Below are 24,493 nucleotides of genomic sequence, written 5' to 3'. Positions count from 1 at the left end.
CCACTTGGAACCAGAGCCTTTTCATTTGACAATAAAATCAATGAATGAAATATCGCAGGGTTGAAAGCAGTGCTGTACAGAATTCATTACAGGCGACGTGTTCCTAAGGATGGAAAGGCTTGGCCCTCTGTACTTTACTTTCCCGTAACATCAACACATCTACTTAATGAAACTTGAACCTTCCGTTAATCCTTCACCTATTTGCTTTTAAACTTGAATCCTTTGAACAAAACTCAGAAGGCTTTCTTTTTGGATTCTGCCTCTTTATGAATGAGCTGTCATTAAAAAAATTAGAATATACATCAGTTAAGGGAAAATGGGACTTGTTAATTAGGAAAACTGTTCATGAGATTAGAGGTCTTGTTCTAATAATCGCCGCGTCTCCAATGAGCCCATATCATTTCCTTTGAATTGTTCTCGTAGTTTGAGAATCATCTCAACACTGAGTACCCTGGGCTGAGTGTCACCATTTGTACAGATTCAGAGACAGCCATGTGGCAGGTAAGCAAGGAAGAGCGGCCAAGGGAAGGCAGGGCGTCTCCAGTCTTTTCCTTACAGTTCGCACCTGCCCCTTGGAGAATGTAAGAGAACATTGAGACAATAATATCGTTCCTTTAGAAGTGACACATAGGATCAGTGTGAGAGAACTACCACATCAGGTGTGTGTGTGGTAAAGGGGAGAACAGAGAAAACTCAGGGGAGAATGAGGTGAGGACTGGTTCTTCTGAGCTCCTTTGCCACAGGAAGCATCCTGTCCTTGGGAGAGTGGGTAAGTGAGGAGATCAGGAAAGGAGGGGAAACACCTGGGATCACAGTTAAGGTTCATGACTTATCCAAGGAGTATCTTCCATTGTAATTAATCTGGGCTTCCTTTTTTTCCTCCCCTTCAACAAATATTTATTGAACACTTACTATATTCCTGACACTACTGGGCTCTAGACATAGAATAACAACCCCCCTCAGAAGCTTATGTAGTATGAAAGAGAGGCAAGAGAAAAATCAATGTGATAGGTCATCTGAAGGAAACATGAGAGAATTTGAGAATAAAGGAGTGGGGAGGTATTTGGGGAGAGGGACAAGAAGGAAGGCTTCTCTAGAAGGAGAACCTTAAGCTGAAAGAGTGCAGAGGAGCTGACCCTGAGAAAAGTAGGGAAGAGCTTGGCAGAGAACATTCCAGCACGTATGGCATCTGAACGGTTGGCCTTGGAGGAACGGGATGTCCCATGTGGCTGGAGTAATCTTGAGGGACACACATTAGGAAGGGCAGAAGGAGATGGGCAGGGGCTTGTTCATGTAGGGATCTGGAGGCCACACTAATAGTTTGTTTTTTATGTTTAAATAGTTTTACAGTAAGGTACTGGTGTGGATCTGATTTGCGTTCCGAGAACATAGCTTGTTTACAGCGTGGAAGTGGGATTGGAGGAGGGTGACTGGTTAGGGCAGGGGAGGATAGCAGCATTTGCAGAGAGAGGTGTCTGGATCTCAGATATGTTTTGCATGTGCTACTTAGGATGCTAGGCTATGGTTGGTGAGGGAGAGAAGGAATCAGAGTTGACTTCCAGCTTTCTGGCTCAGGCAGTATGAGGAAGGATGCCATCATCACTAGTCAACAAATGTCCGTGGCACGTCAGCAATGCCACGGCTGGGGAAATAGATGGGAGCGGAATACAATCGCTGCCCTCACCGGGTTCACAGTTGTAACAGGAAGACAGATGTGCAAATAAACACTTAGGACAACAGGACCCACTGGCACACAACTGGAGGCGCTTCGCAGAATCCCCTGGGCTTTGGGCTGTTTATTTACCCCTTGTCCCCCTGCCTCCACCAGCTTTATTTGTTTTGTAGCAACTGTTGTCATTTTTGTTCTTATGTATTTAAAATATATGAGACATGCTCTACACGGAAAGGAATACATTTGATATTTACATTCTGCTTAAAGAAGAATAAATCCAACATCCATGTATCCACCATCTAGCTCAAGAAATAAACCTTCGTCAAACCCTTTGAAGCCCTATGTACTCTTTGCCCAGAGTTAAATCCAGAATCCAGTATGTTTTATCACCTCCTGGCTCTTCTTTGTAGTTTAACAATCCACATTCTCAAATACTGTGTTATTTATTCTGCCTCTTTTCATTTTTTAAAAATGGAAGCATTCTGCCTATATACTTTTGTAACTTCCTTCTTTTGCTCCTGTCTTATTAGTGGGCTACATCAGCATCGCAACATGTAACTTGAGTTCATTCTGTTTTCACTGCTCTGTATGCCTAAGTCACAGTGTATCCCTTCTTTTGCCACAGTTTTGGCTATTCCCAACGATACTTGTATGAATATTATTTATATATATTTTAGGGTGCATACCTCCTGAGGCTTTCCTGAGGGGTTACACATAGAGGTGGGTCATAGAATAGGTATATATTCAACTTGATTACTGATTGCCAGTGGTTTTCCAAAGTAGTTGTTACAATTTATACTCCCACTGTAGTGATTAAGGGTTCCTATGGCTACCCATCTACACTGGTAATTACTCCTTGTTGTCTTACTTTTTAAAATCTTTGCCAGTCTACTGTGTGAAAAATGATATGTCACTGGTGCATTAATTTGCATTTTTCTATTACTAATGAGGTTGAACATTGTTAATGTGTTTATTGACTGGTTGGATTTTCTATTCTAGAAATATTCATGTCTTTGCCCATTTTTCCATTGAGTTGCTCATCTTTTCCTTATTGATTTGTAACCACTCTTTATATGTTCTAGATACTAAGCCTTTGCAAATTCTATATGCTGCAAAATCATCTCTCAGTTTATTTCATGTCTTTCTAATTTTTTTTATTGTGTCCATTGATACACTGACATTAGAGCACAGTTGAATTTATCGGACTTTTCCTTTATGGTTTGCATGCTTTTGTATTTGGTTTAAGAAAATAACCCATACCCCGAGGTCTAAAAAATATTCTCCACATTTTATTCTAATTTTTTTTTAGTTTGTTAAAGAGTTTTTCATATTTAACTTCATATGGGATTGATTTATATAAAGTTTGTTTATTTTTTATAAACATTTGTTCCAAGATAGTTTTCCAAATCAACTTTCTCCCATTTATCTGTCATAGATCACATTCCTGCATATACGTAGGCTATTTGCGCATCCCTGTATCAGTACCACATTATGTTACTATACCTTTATAATAGGTCTTGGTAGCTGGTAGTGGTGGTCTCCTCACATATTCTTTCCCTTTTAAAAAAAAAAAGCTTTTTAAAATTGAACTATAACAAAAATACAGTATGTATAGGTGTTTATACCTTAGTGAATTATCAGAGTCTTGCCTATTCTTAAATATGTGTAAGAATAAATTTCTCAGGTCCCGTGCATGTATACACACACTCATAAACATTGGGATTTTGATTGGAATTTTATCAAGTCAATATCCATAAATCAGTTTGACAGGAATTGTTATCTTGATGATAATGAGGGTTTTTTTTTAATCTATAAACATGATTTGTTATTCTTTTGGTTTGTTCTTTAATATCTTCCAATAACACTTTATAGTGTTCCCCATAAAAGTCTTACACATATTCTGTAGATGCATTTCTGGGTATCTGATGTATTTTTTTCCATTGCAAATGAAATTTTAGTGTATTTTTAACTTATTGTCCATATATGAAAAGACAATTAACTTTTGTATATGGACACTATATGCAGAAATCTACTAAACTCTTGCTGATCCTAATAATTTATCGATAGACTTTTACTGATCCTAATAATGTATCGATAGACTTCAATGTTTTCATAATGTAAAGACTACCTCTAGTGGTGTCTTTTTTTGGTATATTAATAGATGTATTTCATATTTGCCTTTTGATTTTTTTTTATCTTTTTATTTTATTTTTTTTTTCCTTTTTAAATGACATGTAGCTGGATTTAAAAAAAATTTGTATAAAAATCCTTCACCCAGAAGGTATGGGTCTATTTATCCAAATTTCTGTTATTCATATGGTGGTTGTTACTTCTGCCATTTGATTTTGTGCCTCCTACTGGTCCCACTTCTTAGGTTCCCTCATTTCTCCTTTCTGATCTTCTTTGGATTTTAACCTCTGTTAGGTTGAGGAATCTAGGAATCTTATCATGAATATTTAACTTAAAGTCTAAAATCAATATTTTCCCTCTCCTAAAAAAAACCCATGAGAACTTTAGAATGCTTTGTCTATAATCACCTCCTCTTGAATTACATGCTTGTTGTTTAAAGTACGTTAGGTTGTTTCACTTTTCTTCTTTTTTTAAAATTTTATTTTTTGAATTTACATCCAAGTTAGTTAGCATATAGTGCAACAATGATTTCAGGAGTAGATTCCTTAATGCCCCTTACCCATTTAGCTCATCCTCCCCTCCCACAACCCCTCCAGTAACCCTCTGTTTGTTCTCCATATTTATGAGTCTCTTCTGTTTTGTCTCCCCTGTTTTTATATTATTTTTGCTTCCCTTCCCTTATGTTCATCTGTTCTGTGTCTTAAAGTCCTCATTTGAGTGAAGTCCTATGATATTTGTCTTTCTCTGACTGACTAATTTCACTTAGCATAATGCCCTCCAGATCAAAGAGGTTTTTGCCTGCTTCCTCCTCTAGGATTTTGATGGCTTCCTGTCTTGCGTTTAGGCCTTTCATCCATTTTGAGTTTCTTTTTGTGGATGGTGTAAGAAAGTGGTCCAGGTCCATTCTTCTGCATGTCGCTGTCCAGTTTTCCCAGCACCACTTGCTGAAGAGACTGTTTTTATTCCATTGGATATTCTTTCCTGCTTTGTCAAAGATTAGTTGGCCATACGTTTGTGGGTCCACTTCTGGGTTCTCTATTCTGTTCCATTGATCTGAGTGTCTGTTTTTGTGCCATATTTCACTTTTCTTCTAATTTCATTAGGTAGCATTGTTGATTTTCAGTTGGTATGTTTTTAAAGCTTTATAAATTTGCTTTTTTCTCTCTATTCTTTCCCACATTTCAGACTTCTAGGATCATTTTCCTCCTCCCTATAATGTATATTTTTAAATTTCCTTTAATGAATGTCTGCTCCTAGTCAAATTTGTTCCTGATCCTCTGAAAAAATGTCTTTATTTTGCCATCCTAAAGGATGTTTTCACTGTATCCACCAGTTTAGGTGATAATGATTTTCTTTTGGCATGCTGAAGAAATTCGTCCACTCTCTAAAGGCTTACATTGTTTCTGTTGATAAGTCAGCCGTCAGTCACTTTTCATTTCCACGTCCTTTTCTTGGTTTCTTTTCAAATATGCCTGGTCATTTTTGACAGCTTTCATGTTCTTTTATCATACTTTTTTATAGTATGGATAGTTACCTATTCATCCATACCAAATTAAAATCAACTTTAGTGACTTAAAACAAGTCACTTATGTCTTATGATTTCTGTTAGAAATTCAGGAAGGGCTTAGCTGGGCATTTCTCATTTGGGGACTCATGCTGTTGTAGGCATATGTCATCTTGGTTTGGATAATTGATCTTTTCCCCTTTTTTTACACACAAAATATTTTATTGTGTTATGGTGTTGGTATTTTATTTTTGTTTCAGTTATTTTTTCAGCTTTATTGAGATAGATTTGACTTATAAGATTATGTAAGTTTAAGGTATACAATGTGTTTTTGATTTGATTTGATTTGATACATTGTACATTGCAAAATGATTACCATCATGTCCCAGTCTTTGTGATGAGAACATTTGACATCAACTTTCAAGTATATAATACAGTCTTACTAACTATATTCACCCTGCTACATATTAGATCCCCAGAACTAACTCATCTTATTACTAGAAGTTTATACCCTTTGACCAACATTTCCCCTCACTGCCACCTCCCTCTCACTGCCACCCCCAGCCCTTGGTAACCACCGTTATACTTCCTATGAGCTTTTTCAGATTTCCCGATATAAGTGATACCATATAGTATTTGTCTTTCTCTGTCTTATGCCATTTAGCATAATGTCCTCAAGGTCCATCCAAGTTGTGTCAAATGGCAAGATCTCCCTCTTTTTATGGCTGAATAATATTCCACTGAATGTACCACATGTTCTTTATTTGTCTGGTCACACTTAGGTTGTTTCCATGTCTTGGCTGTTGTGAATAGTGCCAGGGTGAATGATGAATGCCGCATGGGAGTGCAGATGTGTCTTTGAGATCTTGTTTTCATTTCCTTTGGATATATACCCAAAAGTGGAGTTGCTGGGTTATATAGTAGTTCTGTATTTAATTTTTCCATACCATTTTCCCTAATAGCTATGCCAGTTGACTTTCCCATCAACAGTGCGCAAGGGTTCCCTTGTCTCTACATCCTTGCCAGTACAGGTTACCTCTTGTCCTTTTGATGACAGCCACTCCAACAGGGGTGAAGTGACACCTCACTGTAGTTTCATAGGCATTCCCTTGATGATTAGTGATGGCTGTACTTTTTCATGTACCTGTTGGCTACTTGTATGTCTTCTTTGGGAAAAACATCTTCCCAGGTCCTCTGCCCATTTTTTAATCAGATTGTTGTTTTGCTGTTGAGGTGTATGAGTTCCTTATATATTTTGTATATTAACTCCTTATCAGATATGTGATTTGCAAATATCTTTCATAGGGGCGCCTGGGTGGCTCAGTCGGTTAAGCAAATATCTTTCCCATTTCATCAGTTGCCTTTTCATTTTGTTGTTTCTTTTGCTATACAGAGCTTTTTAGTTTGATACAGTCCCACTCATTTAATTTTTGCTTTTATTGGTTGTGTTTTTGGTGTCATATCCAAAAAAGTCATTGCCAAAGTGAAGAGCTTTTTTTTTCTATATATTTTCTCTTAGGAGTTTTATAGTTTCAATTTTTATGTATACGTCCTTAATCCATTTTGAGTTCATTTTTATGAGTGGTGTAAGATAGGGGTCTGATTTCATTCTGCATGTGGTTATCCAGTTTTCCCAGCACCATTTATTGAAGAGGCTGTGTAATTGACTTTCAAGGTATACTCACATAGCTGGCAAGTTGGTGCCTGATGTAGGCTGGGGGCTTTATTGACCTGACCCTTCATGGAGGCCTCTCAAGTGTCCTTGTCTCATGGAGACTGGGTTCTCTCAAAGTGAGCAAACAGTGTGAGGCAGGTTGGTATCGAAATGAATCATTCAATGGGCAGAGGATTAGACTCTACCTTTTCATGGAAGGAGCGTGAAAGAATTTGGGGATGTTTTTAAACCACCACCTGTTACTTCTCAGTCTGTGGGTCTGTGTTATGTTCTTATGTAATGTTTTCAATAGTCAGTCTTTTGGGGTTGAATTCATTTTGACTTCTGCAGGGTTTGTTTTTTGATAGATTTTGCAACTGTGTGTATATGTGTGTGTCTGGGGGCAGGGGGGCGGCGGCAAGAGAGTTGGAGATTTATCTATGAGAACTCTTTGATGCCAGGTTTTAAAATACATGCCTCCAGGGAGGATTTGTGTTCACAGTGGTTTCAAACCAAAAAGACAGCTATGAATTCTGGCCCCCGAATACCTGCGGATAGGCCTGGAGTTAAGAACTCTCAGTAGAGACCTCTTTGTCACTGTCTTTCACCCAGACTTGGAGCCAGGACAGGCAAATGTCCCTTCTCTCTTCCGCTGCAGGGCTGGCTTCACTGACCAGGGCCCTGACTTCTCCAGGGGTTGTGGAGGGCAGGGTGGATTCCTGGCTTTAGTCTTTGTTGCCCAGCCTGCTTTTGCATAGTCCTACAGTCCTAGTCTCTCTCTCTTCCTGTGTTTGGCTTATTAAAACCAGTGCTTAATGATGCTCATGGAGGCAGGTTCCCCAGCTCATGTATTGCTTTCAGCTTGCTTACCTCTCTGGATTTGTGCTTTCTTATCAATTTCTTTATTGACTCTGAAGATTATCCTTATGTTCCTGTCTATTCCTTTTTTTCCTTTTTTACACCCACCCCCACATCATCATCATCATCATCATCATCATCATCATCATCATCACTAATCCAGCATTTTTAGGTTTCTACCAAGATTTTTGGTTTGTTTTTCAGGATATATTATCCTCCATACTGTCAAATACTAATGCTCGGGGTTGGGGGAGGGGCTCTTTAAAAATACTAATTCCCTGTCCAAAACCCAAACTTAGCAAATTAGAATCTCCTGAGATGGGGAGCCAAGTGCATGTACTTTTTTTTCAACGTTTATTTTTTTTTCATTTTTGGGACAGAGAGAGACAGAGCATGAACGGGGGAGGGGCAGAGAGAGAGGGAGACACAGAATCGGAAACAGGCTCCAGGCTCTGAGCCATCAGCCCAGAGCCCGACGCGGGGCCCGAACTCACGGACCGCAAGATCGTGACCTGGCTGAAGTCGGACGCTTAACCGACTGCGCCACCCAGGCGCCCCTGCATGTACTTTTAAAAGCCTCCTCAGAGGATCGTGATGCCCGCTGATACTAAGAGATAATTATTATAATGAGGACATGGTCCAGGAGCAATGGAAGTGCAGCAGGAGAGCTAAATTTGGCCCATGAAGTTGGGAAAGGCTTTATAGAGGAGGAAATTGCTTTTTACCCCTTTTAAACCTTCCCTCTCATCCTCTGCTGCAGTTAGCTTTACCATAGGTATGCATCCAACATCAGCATCGCTCCATGTATCGAAGGCCCCCGGGGAATGTCCACAAGGTGGCAGCCATCTTCTCACTGTGTGTGTAGCAAGACCGTGTGAGGTGGCCGACCTTGTGGCATGAGGTTCTCAAACTTCCTAATGCCGTCCACGTGTCTGCCCATTGCATGGGCTTAGCCACCAGCGTTCCAGCCTACAGAGTAGAAACCCACCTGCGTTGTTCTCTGGTCCTACTGAGAGTATGGCGTGGGCTGTCCGAGTTGTCAGGTGCTGAAAAGTCAGAGAATTTCAGCTACACTGGCTGAGCCAGGAGGATTCTGGACAGGAGACAGCCCTCAGGATGTCGGGTCCATTTCTGGCAGGACCCCAAGCTGTATCAAACCCTGTGGTGTCAGGGGAGTTTGGTTGTACTCTTCAGTAACCTGAAAAAGTCTTCACAATGGACCACACCCCTAGATTCACATTGAAAGGAATTCCTGAACAGTTCATGAGGCTTGCATATCTGGACTCAGGAAGGACCTGGGTTTGAATACAGCTGCACAGCTTATTAGTAGCATGTCCACAGGCAGAGATTTCAGTTTTTCTAAGCCTCGGTTTCCATTTCTGTTAAATGGAAGGTAACAATATCTATCTTCTGGGGTTATTGGAAAACTTAAATGAAACAGTGTATTTTAAATGCCCTATACTAATTGTCTTATGGACACTTCTGTTTGTTACTTTTGCTGTTGTTATTATGGTTCCTAAAATCCCTAAGGCACAAATAGGACAAGGATTAGTTTCATATTCTTTTCCTGTTTAGCAAATTTGATGCCCACTCACTTCAGCATCTAAGTCAAGACCAGATTTCTGTGTCCACGCTGACCCCAGTCCACTTGCCCAGATTTAGTTCCTAGTAATAACAGTAAAAACCACAATTCATTTATTAAACAACATCAGTGTAGGTATAGATACTTTACCTATATTATCTCTAGTCTTTATAGTACCTAAGTGGGTTTTATCAGCCCCATTTTGCAGAGAACAAACTAAAGCCCAGAGAATAAAAGGAATTTGAAAGGACACACAAGTGGCCAGTGGCTCAGCTGGGACTGGAAACTGGGATGCTGGTGTCTTTGATACGTATGCAGCTTCCCTTCCCCATGCTGGGCTCTATGTGATTGTTACGCTTGGGGTCTTTCCTCAGCCTGAAATGGCCCTTCTACTTTTAATCTGCCCACCAAAATCTTATTCATCCTTTAAGACCCAGCACAAATACCACCTCCCCTGGCTCTCTCAGTTGCAAAGAATTAGTGCATTGCAGTATTTCCATGGGAGTTTACTTAGGTTCCACTGGGGCACAGTGGATACTCTCTTGTGTCTCTCATGCACATAAACGTCTCCTATATTTATTTGCAGTGTGTCTGAAGTCAGCAGTTCTATCTCATTCATTCTTTTACTTAATAATAATCCATGACCTGTCCTAGATGTCCACTAAATGTGTATCGAATTAAGGAATAAAAATTCTGGTTGTGATTCAGTATGTTCTTCCACATACTTGTCCTTAAATCTTCAGTGATGTGTACAAGTGACTGTTAGTGGAAGACAAAGTTGACTCACTTTGCCTTAGTGCCTAGCTTTGTTGATGGCCACAGAATTTCCCAGACTGCAGGTTTGCTCCTGTTCCTCATCTGTATCTTTCTCTGCGGCCCCCTTTGGCTTCATTCTCACCTGGCACATTATTCCAAATCTACAAAAGGTGAGTGGACAGCATGTTGAGTTCTGTTAGCTCAGAGCCACAGCTGCCCACATGTACAAGCTCTTTAAAATGATTCATGATGAGGAAGCTTGCCCCTAAGTTACCGGGTCAGCAGCAGTCAAATATTGCATAAGTGGAACGGAATTAGAATCTCCTGGGGGCTAAAAGGTTGCGCTTATAACAGGTTCCTCTGTTTCTCTGATGCCTTTCATCCAATGACACCTTAATACAGAGTTAATTGAAATGGAGAACGTGAAGCACAGAAGCAGCACAAAGGACTTTATAAGATGTTTAAGAGTTTTCCACACTTTGATTAGGAATACATTTAGAAGTCACAGGCAAACCAAGAACTGTGTGTTTGAAAACTATGAAGACAATATGTCCCAAATCTTCCTGTCTCTAAGGAAGAATAAAAGTACCCAAGGTGGGGAGCACTGATTATAATAAGGTAGGTCAGAGTCCTTAGATCGTATGGGAGACTTTTCGGTACAGATGGATTGATGGATGTGCTTAGGTCTTAAGCAGCTATGAGCTAATTGACAGCCACAGAATCCTAGTGTCAGAACTCAGATGGACCTTTGGGATTATTTTGTGGAAATATTTCACAAAAGTGGATGCCCAGGTCTCGGAACAATTGGGCCTGGCCTAGAACTCTCGTGATGCTTGTTTCTTTTTCTTTTTTTTTTTTTTACATTTATTTATTTTTGAGAGACAGAGTGAGACAAAGAGCGGTGGAGGGGCAGAGAGAGAGGGAGACACAGGATCGGAAGCAGGCTCCAGGCTCTGAGCTGTCAGCACAGAGCCTGACACGGGGCTCGAACCCACAGACCACGAGATCATGACCTGAGCCGAAGTCGGCTGCTTAACTGACTGAGCCACCCAGGCGCCCCTCGTTATGCTTGTTTCTGAGACTGCCTATGATAATTGCTCAGGTATCACAAAGATGGCCATAATATGGGGAGAAAACGTACAGATGAACCATGGCTGTAAATGCAGGTGTTTTGAAGTCACAGCTTTGTTTCTGATTTAGAGTCCACTGATTATCCTTATTTGGCATTTTTTTATACAGCCTACGCTTGTAATGTCATTTCCAATTTCAGTTAGAGGTAGCATCAAAGACACTCTCCAAGCCCGGGAATGCAGAATCCAGCCCGATGTTTACTGCGTTTCTGAGTTCTCTAATACAATAGCCGTTGTTCAGCTACTCACTGCCATCATCAGATCTTTCTCAAGAATCCAATTTAGTTTTCAGAGAAACAGCTCTTCTCACACTCTAATTAATCAATTTACATAATGTTGACTTAGCATACTTAATTGCAACAATAACAACAGGCCTACACAGGTTTTGGAGCAACCACAACTCATTCTTGGTTCACCCATGGCCCAGTGGGCAGAGACGGGAAAGTGGAGACATCTTGAAGAACTCAGTAGACCTTGTTCTGCGTGCCCTATGCACCAGTCCATGTAACACATTCCTGGGGAAACAGGAAGGATGGGCAGGAGGCCCTCGATGTATTGTAATCTATTCCCTCCCCTTGCAGACCCAGGAACAAAAGAAAGGTGATAGACCTTCAACCAAACACATTAATGGTATTTGAGAGTTCTACCTGGTCTGGTGTCTTCATCCATTTGGGCTGTTCTAACAGAATTGCATACACTGCATGGCACGCTTATTCCTTACTGTTTTGGAGACTGGGAAGTCCAAGATCAAGGCATCAACAGTTTTGGTGTCTGGTGTGGGACTCCCTCCTGGTTCATAGTTGGCCATCTCCTTTCTGTGTCCTCACATGGCTGATGGGGTGAGGCATCTCTGAGGAATCACCCCAGAGATCACCTCCTAAGGGCCCCACCTTCAAGCACCATCCCCACTGGTGATTATATTTCAACATAAGAACTCGAGGGGCACGCAAATACCCAGTCAACAGCACATGGCAAACAAATCGAGTCAACAGATTCATGGGGCAGTTGCTCCTTGGACAGTGGCACGTAACTACATAACTGTTGGCATATACATAGCAGTGTATGACTGACACAGCTCTCGTTAGTGTGGTGGTGACAGGATATATAGCTCACAGACCTCGTGTGTGAAATTCGGACCAGAGCTCCTGTCAGCGTGGCAGTGACTGGGGCGGGACGGTTCTGGGCTCCTCTCTCCTTGCAGTGCCTTGTGATAACTTGACCCAGAGTAGGGGCCCTCGTTCTTATTTTTCTTTCTTTTTTTTTTTAAATTTTTTTTAATGTCTATTTATTTTTGAAGGAGAGAAACAGCATGAGCCGGGGAGGCACAGAAAGAGAGGGAGACCCAGAATCCAAAGCAGGCTCCAGGCTCTGAGCTGTCAGCACAGAGCCTGACGTGGAGCTCAAATTCATGAACCATGAGATCCTGACCTGAGCCCAAAAGTTGGATGCTTAACCGGCTGAGCCACCCAGGCGCCCCAAGGGGCTCTTAATTCTTGGAATCTCATCCCTCCATGTCCTCCCAGGTACCTAATTCAGCGCAGTGGTTAAATGTAGCTCAACAGAGAGAGCCTCTGATGTATGTTCAAAATGCAGCAGGAAAAGGATAAAATGAGTAGTTTTCCCATTTCTCAGGTTTCTGAGAAAACTGAGAAAACCCAGACATCCAACAGAAGTTACAGGAAGTGAAACAGAAATAGGAACTGGAGGTCAGAACCAGGTCACTTCCGTGGAGTTTAGCCAGAATCCATGTAAAAACCAGGATCCAGGAGAGACGGACAGCCTGACAGATGCAGAGACAGAATGAGGATGGGCTGGCCGGAGGCTGCTCGTCAGATGTGCTCCAGATCAAGGTTAATGGAAAGGACCGGGCCCCTTGGTGAAACGGGTGAACTCCGCTGTCCTTGACTGTGCTTGACTCTACACATCGGTTGAAGCTTTATAAACTCTAACCTCTGGAGTGGGGTAATTTGTGCTACTTCCTGGGAGACTAGACTGAGCATATGTAGCTGTCCAAGTTAGCAAGTCAGTGAAAGGACAACATCTCAAAGTCTTCCTTCTAAGGGAGTTCCAAACCTTACATGGTGACAAAGAAGTCAGCTTGTCTTTGGCCCACTACTAGAAAATGGAAAATGGGAAACACTTTGCAAAGATTTGTGTCTAACAAACCATAGTGAGAAACCATGTAAGAAGTTTAAACAAAGTTAAACACCTAACAGGCTCTGTGTTTGCACAAACATTCTGTTTTATTTATCACTCATTTATAGCCCACTTTATCCTACAAAGGGTTTTAAGCAACTTACACAATAAGTTATGTACAAGGTTCATTGTATCCTGTGCTGTTTTTAAAGTTGAGCTCTGAGCTTCCAGGCTGCCAAAGTAAAAAGGTCTACTCGGTCATTTGAAGGATTCTTGCTCCAAAAGAATATATAATTGTTTATTTTGAGGGGACTCAATCTACAGTGGACGGTGTCCTCAGTAACATCCTTGCAATAAATACAATGGAGAGTTTTGTAGAGCTCTTTGTTCAGTGTCCTTTGGTGAAAATTGGAGGCCAGGCATGGGAGTTTAGTACAGGCCCCAGGCAGTGTGGCCCCATCATGCAGCACTCTGCAATGCCCCCACCGCCCCTTAACCAGTCATCCATCACTATGACTCCTTTCTCCCAGGCCTTTGGCAGGACCTCAATGGCAAATCATGCAGGGTTAAATTCTGATAGCAAAAGAAATGACTGTTTTGTAAGTTAAAGCCTAAATGAATTGAAATGTCCTAATTTTGACTACAAAAAGAGGATGGGAAAGCTGTCGGCATCTTCCCTGGGATCCACGTACACTTCTCAACTTCTCGGCTCAGGGAATGTGTTGTTTCTATGCGCTTCTCTTTCTCTGGCCAAGATGGGCATCATTTCCCTCCTTCGATGGCTCTGGAATGTATTTCCAACATACAGCATGCAGCCTCGTGCCTTCTGACCTATTCTCCAGCAGCCTTGAGCTCTAAGTAAGGAACACACTCCATCCAGGCAGATTTTTTTACCTGCCACTTGCTACTAAATCAGTGACCTTTTCTAGATTGAGCCTTGACAAAAGCTTTTTCATGCAGCCAGCTCACCTGGGACAGACAGACAGACTGCAGCTGCCCCTGGTTCCTTTCCTGGACGCCTCGGTGCTATAGGCTCCCCATTCGTCTGCCGCTCTTTCTTCTTACTTATGCTCTGAGCCGAGGGAGAGTTTCTTTCTCCTCAAATGTCACCTCACCTATGCTTTTCCAACCCCCTGTCTTCTCTGGTAGGCTCCCATTCCCGCTGCCGCCATCAGTCTGGACCCCCCCCCCCCCCTCTACTGTGCTGTCCCCATGTCTCTTAGCCCCACTTGGCATTTTACTGTGGATCTGTGGCCTGGCTCTCCCACTGGAACGGATGTGCCAACGAGACAGGACCTTAAGGTTTTTGGCTTTGTTGTTGTTGTTTACGACTCAGAGCCCAGAACAGTGCCTGGCACATAATCGGCACTTAATAAATGAATGCTGGATGAATTGAATGGGTGGATGGCTGGCTGGCTGGCTGGCTGAGCAGATCTAGATTAGAATGCTGGCTCCTTGTTCAGAATTATGTGCTTATCTACATACACATACATGCATCCCCTGTCTGGCTCTCTCCCACCACTGCCCAGTGACTTCACCAGACCAAATTATTTTCTACATTGAACTTGCAAGCCTCCATTTATAGTCTGCATCAAAAAGGATATCAAAACTGTTGAAAAGCAAGGTCTTGCGTTTTGTTATTGGCGACTTAATACCATGCCAAAGAAGACCATTAGCTGACTATTACAGGTGTGTTGCCCTTGGCTTGCTAAGAGAGGACTCTCTCTGAGGAGGACGGCAACCAGCAGGCTTCGAGACTGCGAGCAGAACCCCATGGTTTATGTGGCGTGTCTGCTGTTCAGCTCCTGCAGGTGTGGCGTGAGAAGAGTGTGTGTAAGGGCCCCAGGAAGCCAGGGTCCACGCCAGCTGTTGGTATCAGCAGCCTTCCTTCCCATGCTGATCCTGAACAGCTGAGAAGCACCGTTTTGTTAAGACTCGAGGGTTCTGGTCTCTACACAGCTGTGTAATCTTGAGAATCCCGTTTCCTCTTGCTGTAACTCGGTTCCATCAGTGATGCCATGACAAGGTTAGAGTAGATGATTACTAAGTTGTTCCAAGTGTAATATTTTTAACCACATTAGGACCTGGTATTGATAAGCTGTTCTAATGCCCTTTTGAAGTCTGCTGTTTAGCATGTCTCTCTTACACGTTTCAGGCCATGTATTTGGTCACATGCTTTGTCTCCTTGATGAGTCCGTGGCCTTTCTGAGGGGGAGGACCCTGTCTTGTCTATGGGTCTGTCACCCATAGTCAGAGCTAGTGCCCAATACTTGTGCATTGTGTGGACAATGCGACTCAGCTCTTTTCCTGCACTTGGGTACCTGCTGATGGAGTTTTAGTTATGCAGTGAAATGCCCCAAAACACAGGTGGCTTGTGCAAAATTCATAAATCCTCCATGCATAAGTTCTGAGAATCTGATCACTCTCGTATGCCGTCTCTCACATTTCTTCAATATAGAAAACTTTTTTTTAATGTTTTTAATGTTTATTTATTTTGGAGAGACAGACAGACATACAGTGCACGGCCAGGGAAGGGGCAGAGAGAGGGAAACAAGAATCGGAAGCAGGCTCCAGGCTCTGAGCTGTCAGCACAGAGTGCAGTGCGGGCTCGAACCCATGAACTGTGAGATCATGACCTGAGCCAAAGTCGGACGCTTAACCAACTGAGCCATCCAGGCACCCGTAGGAAACTTTTTTAACCCCCTTTCCTTCTCTTTTCATCTTCATCCCAGAAGAACGACACCTAGGCTTCAGGTCACACTCGGATCCCAGCTCCATCATTAGCCTGTGCAGAATCAGGCTAGTCCCATTTTATCTCTGAGCCTTACCTGTAAATGGGAACAACGCTAACCTTGCAGGGTTGGTCACAGGATTAAGTAACGTCTAGCACAGTGCCTAACAGGGACTAAGTAATGTTAATTGTTCCCTCCAGGGCTCAGTTCAAGACACCCTCAGAGCTTTCCCAGGCAACCCCTGGTGGTTGTTCTTCAGACACCATAGGATATGATACCTCTGTTGTTTATCTTGGAGTATCTATACTCACTTTTGCACAATAGATTGTAAAATGCTAAGCATCATGGCACCTACTAGAGTGTCTATTCTTTTTTTAGCCCAGTGTCTGGAAAATAGCAGATGCTTAATTCATGTTCTGTGCAGGCAGCGGAGACCGCACAGGGGAAGGACAAGGGCACCTGCTAACATTTCTTTATCATTCAGATGGAAAGTGTGGTCCAAAATATTCCCCAGGCCCTTGCCACTTTGATATCCTATGCCATGATGCTGGAATGGGTTTGTTCATTTTTTTTCTTGGTTTTGTTTTTTTTTTTTTTAAGTAAAAAGGCCTCATCCTTGATGCAGGAGTTTCCTTATACACGGGGCGGAGGGGTGGGGGGCCTTTTCTAAACATGAGACACAGTTTTCTTCTGTGAGCACTTGTCCTCAGGTTATCGACAGAGAGAAATGTGATTTTGAGCTCAGCTTTCCTGCCCCAGTGGGCTGCTTTGGCACATTGTTTCAGGGAAGAAGAGTGGCAACTGATTTCCCTCCCGGAAGGACATGTATCACAAGGCGTGTATATCAGGCGCTTCAATCTGAAGCTGGTGAGAGAAGTACAGAGACCTTGGTTTCTCACCACTAATGCTAAGGAAGCCAGTTACAACTCTCACCATAGACAGCATCTTGTGAATGAAAGGTGATGGCAGGTGTAATGAAGCGGGGAGGGTGAGTCTGGGTTTGTGAGTCAAGACTGCTTCGTTGCAAATTTTAGATGGAGATGGCAGAATCCCTACCTTTAGAGTCCCCATTGACGGGTGACAGACAGTTGCCCTCCCTTCTGCTATTATTCAGGGGAGATTCCTTTTCTGGCTTCTTTCTCCTTTGTTCAACAGCAAAGCATTATGGGGCTCAGCATTCTGCCTTGGTCTTCTCCATTAGCCTCTCCTTTCCATGAGCTTGTGTCCTTTTTTTTTTTTTTTTAAATGTTTATTTATTTATTTATTTATTTATTTATTTTTAATTTTTTTTTCAACGTTTATTTATTTTTGGGACAGAGAGAGACAGAGCATGAACGGGGGAGGGGCAGAGAGAGAGGGAGACACAGAATCAGAAACAAGCTCCAGGCTCTGAGCCATCAGCCCAGAGCCTGACGCGGGGCTCGAACTCACAGACCGCGAGATCGTGACCTGGCTGAAATCGGACGCTTAACCGACTGCGCCACCCAGGCGCCCCAATGTTTATTTATTTTTGAGAGAGAGACAGACTGTGAGCAGGGAGGCACAGAGAGAGAGACGGAGACAGAGACAGAAGCTGAATCAGGCTCCAGGCTCTGAGTTGTCAGCACAGAGCCGGATGCGGGACTTGAACCCACGAACCATGAGACCATGACCTGAGCCAAAGTTGGATGTTTAGCTGACCAAGCACCCAGGTGCCCCTCCATAAGCTCATGTTCTTAAATGCCATTTGTGTTCCAGTGATACCCAAATCTGCAGCTTGGATCGCAGGCTTGATTTAGGCCAAACAAGAACTCTTGATTCTACCCCAGTTGTGATATATCCAAGCCTTAGGGTACGGTTCAGCAATAAAAAGAAAAGCAGTATTAATGCATATGGCTTGGATAAATTTCAGAAACACTATGCTAAGTACAGGAAATCAAATATGAAAAACTGTGTGCCCTGTGATTGTGATTCTATTAAGTGCAGTCCTAGAAAAGGCTCGACGATAGTGTAACGGAACGAAAATCAGCAGTTGCCTGGAGCTGGGGTTCAGGGAAGTAGATTGCAGAAGGGCCCCAAGGAAACATTGGGGTGTTGGAACCATTCTGTATCTTGATGGTGAGGATGGTTACATGGCTAGACATATTTGCCAAAGTTTTGTTAAACTCCAGATCAGTGAGTTTATTGAATTCCACTGTATTTCAGTAAAGCTTGAGGAAATGATTCCATAGTTTCTGTCTAAGCAACTAGAGAGGTGGAGAGAGTGAGCTGCTCTTCTCTGATGTGGGTAGCACAGGTGAGAGCAGGTGGAACAGAGAAGGATCAAGACCTCAATATGGGATGCACCAAGTCCACGATGCCTGGTACATGCCCCAAGGAGAGAAGTGAGATGGCGGCTGTTTATGATTCTGGGGCTCAGTGTAGAAATCAGACTGGGGATATAAATTGAAAGTTACCAACATGTGAGCAGTATTTAAAGCAGAGTGGCCCCGGGGCACCTGGACGGCTCACTTGGTTAAGCGTCCGACTTCAGCTCAGGTCATGATCTCATGGTTTGAGAGTTCAAGCCCCATTTAGATCTCGCAGCTGTCGGCACGGAGCCTGCTTCGGATCCTCTGTCTCTCTCCCTCTCTCTGTGTCTCTCTCTGCCCCTCCTCCACTCACATTCTCCCTCTCTCAAAAATAAACAAACATTAAAAAAAATTTTTTTAATAAGTAAATAAAGCAGTGGCCTGGAGGGAAGGCACTGGGGACGCAGACAGATGATTGGCAAACAGAGAAGCTCCAGGGATTGAGTGAGGTCTCGGCACTCTGGCCTCAGTGGTGAAGACACAGGGGGATGCCCCATGTAGACCTATTATTGGCATATATTACTTCCACGATGTATTAGCTACGTTGTCATCAGCTTTTATGCTGGCGAAATCCAATTCAAACATCGCCCATTTTTAAATGTGCATTTCAGTAGTGTTTAGCTGTTTATAGCATTATGCAGCTGTTCTCTCTCTCTACTTTCAAGACATTTCCTGTCACCCTAGAAAAGCTCCCCATACCCAGCCAGTGATCACTCCCCACCACCCCTCCCACAGTGCCCATTAACCACTGACCTACTTTCTGCCTTTATAAATTTGCCTACTCTAGACATATAAAAGGAATTGTACAGTATGTGATCTTTTGTGTCTGGCCTCTTTCACTAGGTGTAATGTGTCCAAGGTTCACCCGAGTTGTAGCGCATATCAATACTTCTTTCTTTTTATGGCTGAGTATGTTACTTTGTTATTATGGCTTCGTGTCTCCCCACGCTGACTCCAGAGAGCATGCGTGGGAGTTCCTACCTGAGAACTTTCCTCCCCTTCTCCTCTTACCTCGCTGTCCCTTCCTTCCCCTCCCTCTACTGATTTGACCGATTTTAGGGGGTGAGTCTCACCTCCTCGGAGACTTACGCCATGCCCAGCAGCATCTCTTTTGCGTCCCTCAAGACACATACAATAATAATTCCATCAAGTTGCCTTTACCACCTCTTTCCAGGAGGCTGATTGGCTCCAGGCACAGGCTGACTCGTTATCACCACAGCACCATCCCCAGCAAGGAGAGAGCAGTTCAATGCTCTCTGGGGTATGTGGAGCCCTGGGAGATCCAGGGTTAGGGGAGCGTCAGAGTCTATCCCCTTCCCTGCGTGCTCCACCCCGTTACTGGATTGCAGGCACCTCACCTCCACCTCTTGGTGTGGATGGCCCTCAGCCCAAGCATGCCACCTGCACCCAGATCCCTCAGAAGGTGTTTACTGACCATGATGCACATCTGCAGCCCTTACATCTCCACGCATCTCCAGGCATGTGGATCTCCAATGGGCTGTTTCTAATAGAAGGAAAAAAAAATAAGACCTTTGGTTGCTAACCCTTCCAAGCATCCACTCATCCTACCCCACACAGCAACAACAACGTTCTTTTCAGATCCAAACTCAGATCACACGGGCATTTAATGGCCATAAATGAGGCTGTACAGTTCCCTTCAGTGCCACACCACACCACGGCGCACGGTTCACGTTGTCTTCTTTGCACATGGTGCCCGGTGTTGTGTCCTGCCTGCCTCAGACCCTTCAGCTGTGTCCTTGCCTATCCTGCACGGAGAAGCTCCTTACTCCTTCACCATGAGGCCCTCCACATTTACCGCGCTGGCTACTAGTCCGTCGAGGGGTGGATTTTCCTCCTGACACCAACCAGTGCTCCAGCCCCCTGAGGACACCAAGTAGGCATGCTACAATTCAGTTCTGACACGACTACCCAGAATTGGCGTCCAACCCCACAGGCTTATGGGCTCTGTCCCACAGGACTGCCTGTACCTCGGACACCAGACATGAGCATCAGGCCCCCAGGTTACCCACGTTTCCATTTGACTTGGCTACAAAGTCAGACCTTCCCTCAACCCCCTTCTCACATAGGTTTGCTATTTGCTAGAACACAGAACTCAGGAACCCACTGTACTTACTGTTAGTGGTTGATTCTAAAGAATGCAACTCAGGAACAGCCACATGGATGAGGTGCCTAAGGACGAGGTTGAAGGGGGAGGGTGCGGTAGAGGGGCCGTGGCCTTTCTGAGTGCACTCCCTTCAGGCACCCTGATGTGTTCACCAGTCCGCAAGGTCTCTAATCCCGTTACTTAGGGTCTTTACGGAGGTTTTGTCAGGTAGGTAGGCATGGTTGATTAAATCACTGGCCATTTGTGATGAACTGTCTCTGGTCCCTCTCCCTTCTCTGGAGGTTGGGCAGTGGGGTGAAAATCCCAAGCTTCCAATCAAGGCTTTGTCTTTCTGATAGCCAGCCTCCCCCACCCAATGTAGCTCTCTAGGAGCCCACCAAGAGTCACCTCATTAGAACAAAAGATGCTCTGGGGCACCTAGGTGGCTCAGTCAGTTGAGACTCCAACGCTTGATTCCGGCTCAGGTCATGATCCCAGACTCATGGGATCGAGCCCTGTGTAGGGCTCTGCACTGACTGTGAAGGCTGCTTGGGATTCTTTCTCTCCCTCTCTCTGTTCCTCCCCCCTCACATGTGCTATCTCTCTCTTCCTTCCTCTCTCTCTCTCTCTCAAAAAAAAAAAAAAAAAACTATATGGGAAAAAAATTAAGTACTAGCTACAAAAGACACAAAAATGTTGGCTAATAATGGTAATACTTAAAGTTGAGCAGTAGTTTATGGTTTACAACATTTTATTTTACTCTTAAAATAACTGTATGATGGAAATAGACTGAATTTTACCATCATCCATTTTAAAGAAATGAAAACTAAAGCTCAGGAATCAAGCAGTTTTGGCCCAGGTTGCACAATTAATACAATTGACCTTTGAACAATTTCAAGAATGGGGGCACCGAACCCCTGCCCCTCACGCAGTCAGAATATCTGCATTTAGCTTCCGACTCCCCCCAAACTTACCTACTTACTGCCTGAAGGCCTTACCAATCATGTGAATAACTGATTGGCAGATATTTTGTACATTATCCGTATTATATCCTGTATTCTTACAAGCAACCAAGAGAAAAGGAAATGTTAAGAAAATCAGAAGAGCAGAGAATTTACAGCCCTGTACCATATTTAACCAAAAAACTCCACGTGTAAATGGGCCTGCACAGTTCAAACCCATGTTGTTCAAGGGTCAGGTATAATTGGAAAAGCCAGAACTTTTCTGGTCGTCTTAGACTCCCACAAGTAAGTGCTTTTTCTTCAACCGTAGTAGGAAAAGTGAGATTGTTTCTCCTAGGTGCTATCAACAGTGAGTTACAGGAGTATCTGTGAGCCAGGTGTCTGAAAGTTGCTAGCAAATTGTGGGTGTTTTTTTTTAAGTTTATTTATTTATTGAAAGAGAGAGAGCATGCAAGTGGAGAAGGGGCAGGGAGAGACAGAGGCAGAGAGACAAAATCCCAAGCAGGCTCCTTGCTCCCAGCACAGATCCTGACACGGGGCTCAAACTCACAAACCGTGAGATCGTGACCTGAGCTGAGATCAAGAGTCGGACACTTAACCGACTGAGCCACCCAGGCGCCCCCAAACAAATTGTGTTTTTAAAAAAAGTTCCAAAGAGTCCACGGATGGAAGTTGTAGCTGGATCCAGGCCAGCTCTGCTCCCCTGGGGGAGGCCTCGTCTGAGAGGTGACAGCAGTCAAGCGTCCTGGGAGTTGGTGTGATAAAAGCAGCCTTGGAAGATTGCCCAGCGGCTGGCCCTGTGTTCCTTTTTAGTTTTTCCCATTTCCAAAGACCAAAGATCAAGGAAGGAAGAAGAGAGAATCATTATTTGAGATTGAGCAGGATTTTTTAAACTGTAAGTTAAGTTAATGTGGGCTCACTTGGGACTGACCTAAGGAGGTGGGTGGGGACTTATTCTTGCATCTTGGCAGATGGAATTGTTACCTGGACCTTTATTGGATTGCAGACTCTTTTCTGAGCCTCAGGCTGTCCTTTTCTGTTTTCCACAGATGCTCCTGGGGTAGGAAGTGCTCTCAGCTCAGTGCTCTGGGATTAACACTCAGATGAACCACAGAGGACTCTGTCGTATTCACCACCTCTGGTGGTGGTGCAGGCAGGGACAGGTGTGCAGGTCAAATACGCCTTGGCCAGCCTTTTTACCCATTCTTTCCTGTCCTTTGGAGCCTTAACCCACAGTGTGAGGGAGAGGCCCTGCAGGTTGTTCCTAACCACAAATGTAGGTGTGGAAACGGAGTGCAACAGAGTAATCTGAACACCGCCTAATAAAGAGATCTTATAATCAAGTTGGAAGGGAGATTTGAGGTCATCAAATCTAGTACAGAAATCCCTGGGTGCCCTCCCACTCCAAAGGCCCCCAAATCTGCCATGCATGAGAATTAAGGGGGCTGTTTTTGCAGAGAAATCCCCAGGCCTCATCCCAGGAGAATCTGCTTCAGTGAGGTTAGGGGTGGGGCCTGGCGGAAGGTAGCTAAACCATTTGAGAAGCGTTGTGTAGAGATCATAAAATCTGACAGGCAGGGACTGGGCCTGTTTTCTTCTTCGCTGTTGTTTCTCCAGCAGTTGACACAGAGCCCCGTGCACAGTAGGATCTTGGTGAATACCTGCTGGCTGAGGGCTGAATCATGCAGCCTTTTCCAGAACTACGCCAGTATTTAAAAGCTGCTCCCTAGAAAGGCAGCCTGTTTCCATTTTGGCGAACTCTAAGGGAACTTACAGCCTTTCTTATAAGAAGCAAAATCTATCTTCCTTCGGTCTTCACTCATTCAGCCTAATTCTGCCTTCTAGAGTGACACGGATTCTAATTCCTCTTAGAGGGGATTATCCCTCAGCTATCAAGGTCAGCAAGAATGGGGTCTTTATCTCCAAATGAAATCGAGGTTGACTGGAATGAATAAACTAGAGAAAAACCCCCAAGGCAAGAAAATGATTGGAGAGAAGACCTTTTTTTAACTAGGGCACGTGCATTCCAATGCAAGGATGCACAGTATGAGCCTGTGGTACATAAACCTAACCAAGAGTCTCAGGGAACCCCGTGAAGTAGATCCCTTTACCATTTTACAGAGGAGGAGACTGAGGGACTACGAATTGACCCAGGATTACCATTCAAGTAGAATTTGAACAAGGTGAGAATTATATTCAGGTTCAAAGAAAGGAGAGGCAGCCAGGTTGGAGAAGCTTGCGCGTAGAAAACACAGCCAGCATGGAGTCAGCACTTGAGCCCCAGCATTGGATGGTATGTTCCCAAGCACCTCACTCCCTTTCTCTGGGCTCCACCTGTAAAAGCAGGCAGTTCCGGAGTGAGTACTCAGATCTTTGCTGTGCCTGGGACTTTCGGTGATCCCAGAGTGACTTCAGGCAGAGTTATAGTGAGGATGTAGGATGTAGGGAAACGTGCAGGTTCCCGAAACAGTCCTTTTCAACCCATCCAGGGTTGTTTTAAATACCTTTTGTGTTGCATCTTCTCAGGGGATGCTTTATTATTCCGCACCCACTAGCAGAGGGCATCCAGGGCGAGGAACAGTCCTTTCAGGATGTGTAGTAAACGGTAATGTGATACTATACGTTTTCCTTATTACAGCCGTCCTGTGCTCAGACATGCATTATTGAATGGTACTATTAAAGACTTTTCTATTTTAAAATAGCTTATTAGAATAAATATGAGGTTGGAAAGTCATTGTTGCTTTCTCTGCTGATACTACGGACAGCCCCTAGCTATCACATTTTAATATTCACCTGCTGGTGCAAGCAGAGCAGTTTTGATATGCAGCGGTGATTGGTGGGCTTTCTCTGTGCATCCAGGAGCTTTCCTGGGGGCGGGGGAAAGGAGGCAGCCCTGGGAGCATCTGCAATCCGCATTAGAACTCTGTTCCTGGCGTTTACCTG

General features: G+C 43.8%; 1 protein-coding gene and 1 long non-coding RNA gene across 5 annotated transcripts in view; one reads left to right on the top strand and one right to left on the bottom strand.

Moving 5' to 3' along the window:
- The window catches only part of LOC122472681, a 29,447-nt gene extending 8,367 nt beyond the window's left edge, over nt 1–21,080 (bottom strand). The window contains exons 1-3 of the long non-coding RNA XR_006294501.1: nt 20,619–21,080; nt 19,920–19,988; nt 3,176–3,229 (exon numbers count right to left, since the gene is read on the bottom strand). This is a non-coding gene — a long non-coding RNA (uncharacterized LOC122472681). The remainder of the gene's footprint in view (nt 1–3,175; nt 3,230–19,919; nt 19,989–20,618) is intronic.
- The window catches only part of LARGE1 (LARGE xylosyl- and glucuronyltransferase 1), a 542,381-nt gene that overhangs the window by 392,464 nt on the left and 125,424 nt on the right, over nt 1–24,493 (top strand). The window lies entirely within an intron of this gene.

The sequence above is a fragment of the Prionailurus bengalensis genome, chromosome B4 (genome assembly GCF_016509475.1).
Source record: "Prionailurus bengalensis isolate Pbe53 chromosome B4, Fcat_Pben_1.1_paternal_pri, whole genome shotgun sequence".
Lineage (NCBI taxonomy): Eukaryota > Metazoa > Chordata > Mammalia > Carnivora > Felidae > Prionailurus > Prionailurus bengalensis.
The sequence above is the reverse complement of the archived record's forward strand: the minus strand, read 5'-3'. Positions and strand labels throughout refer to the sequence as shown.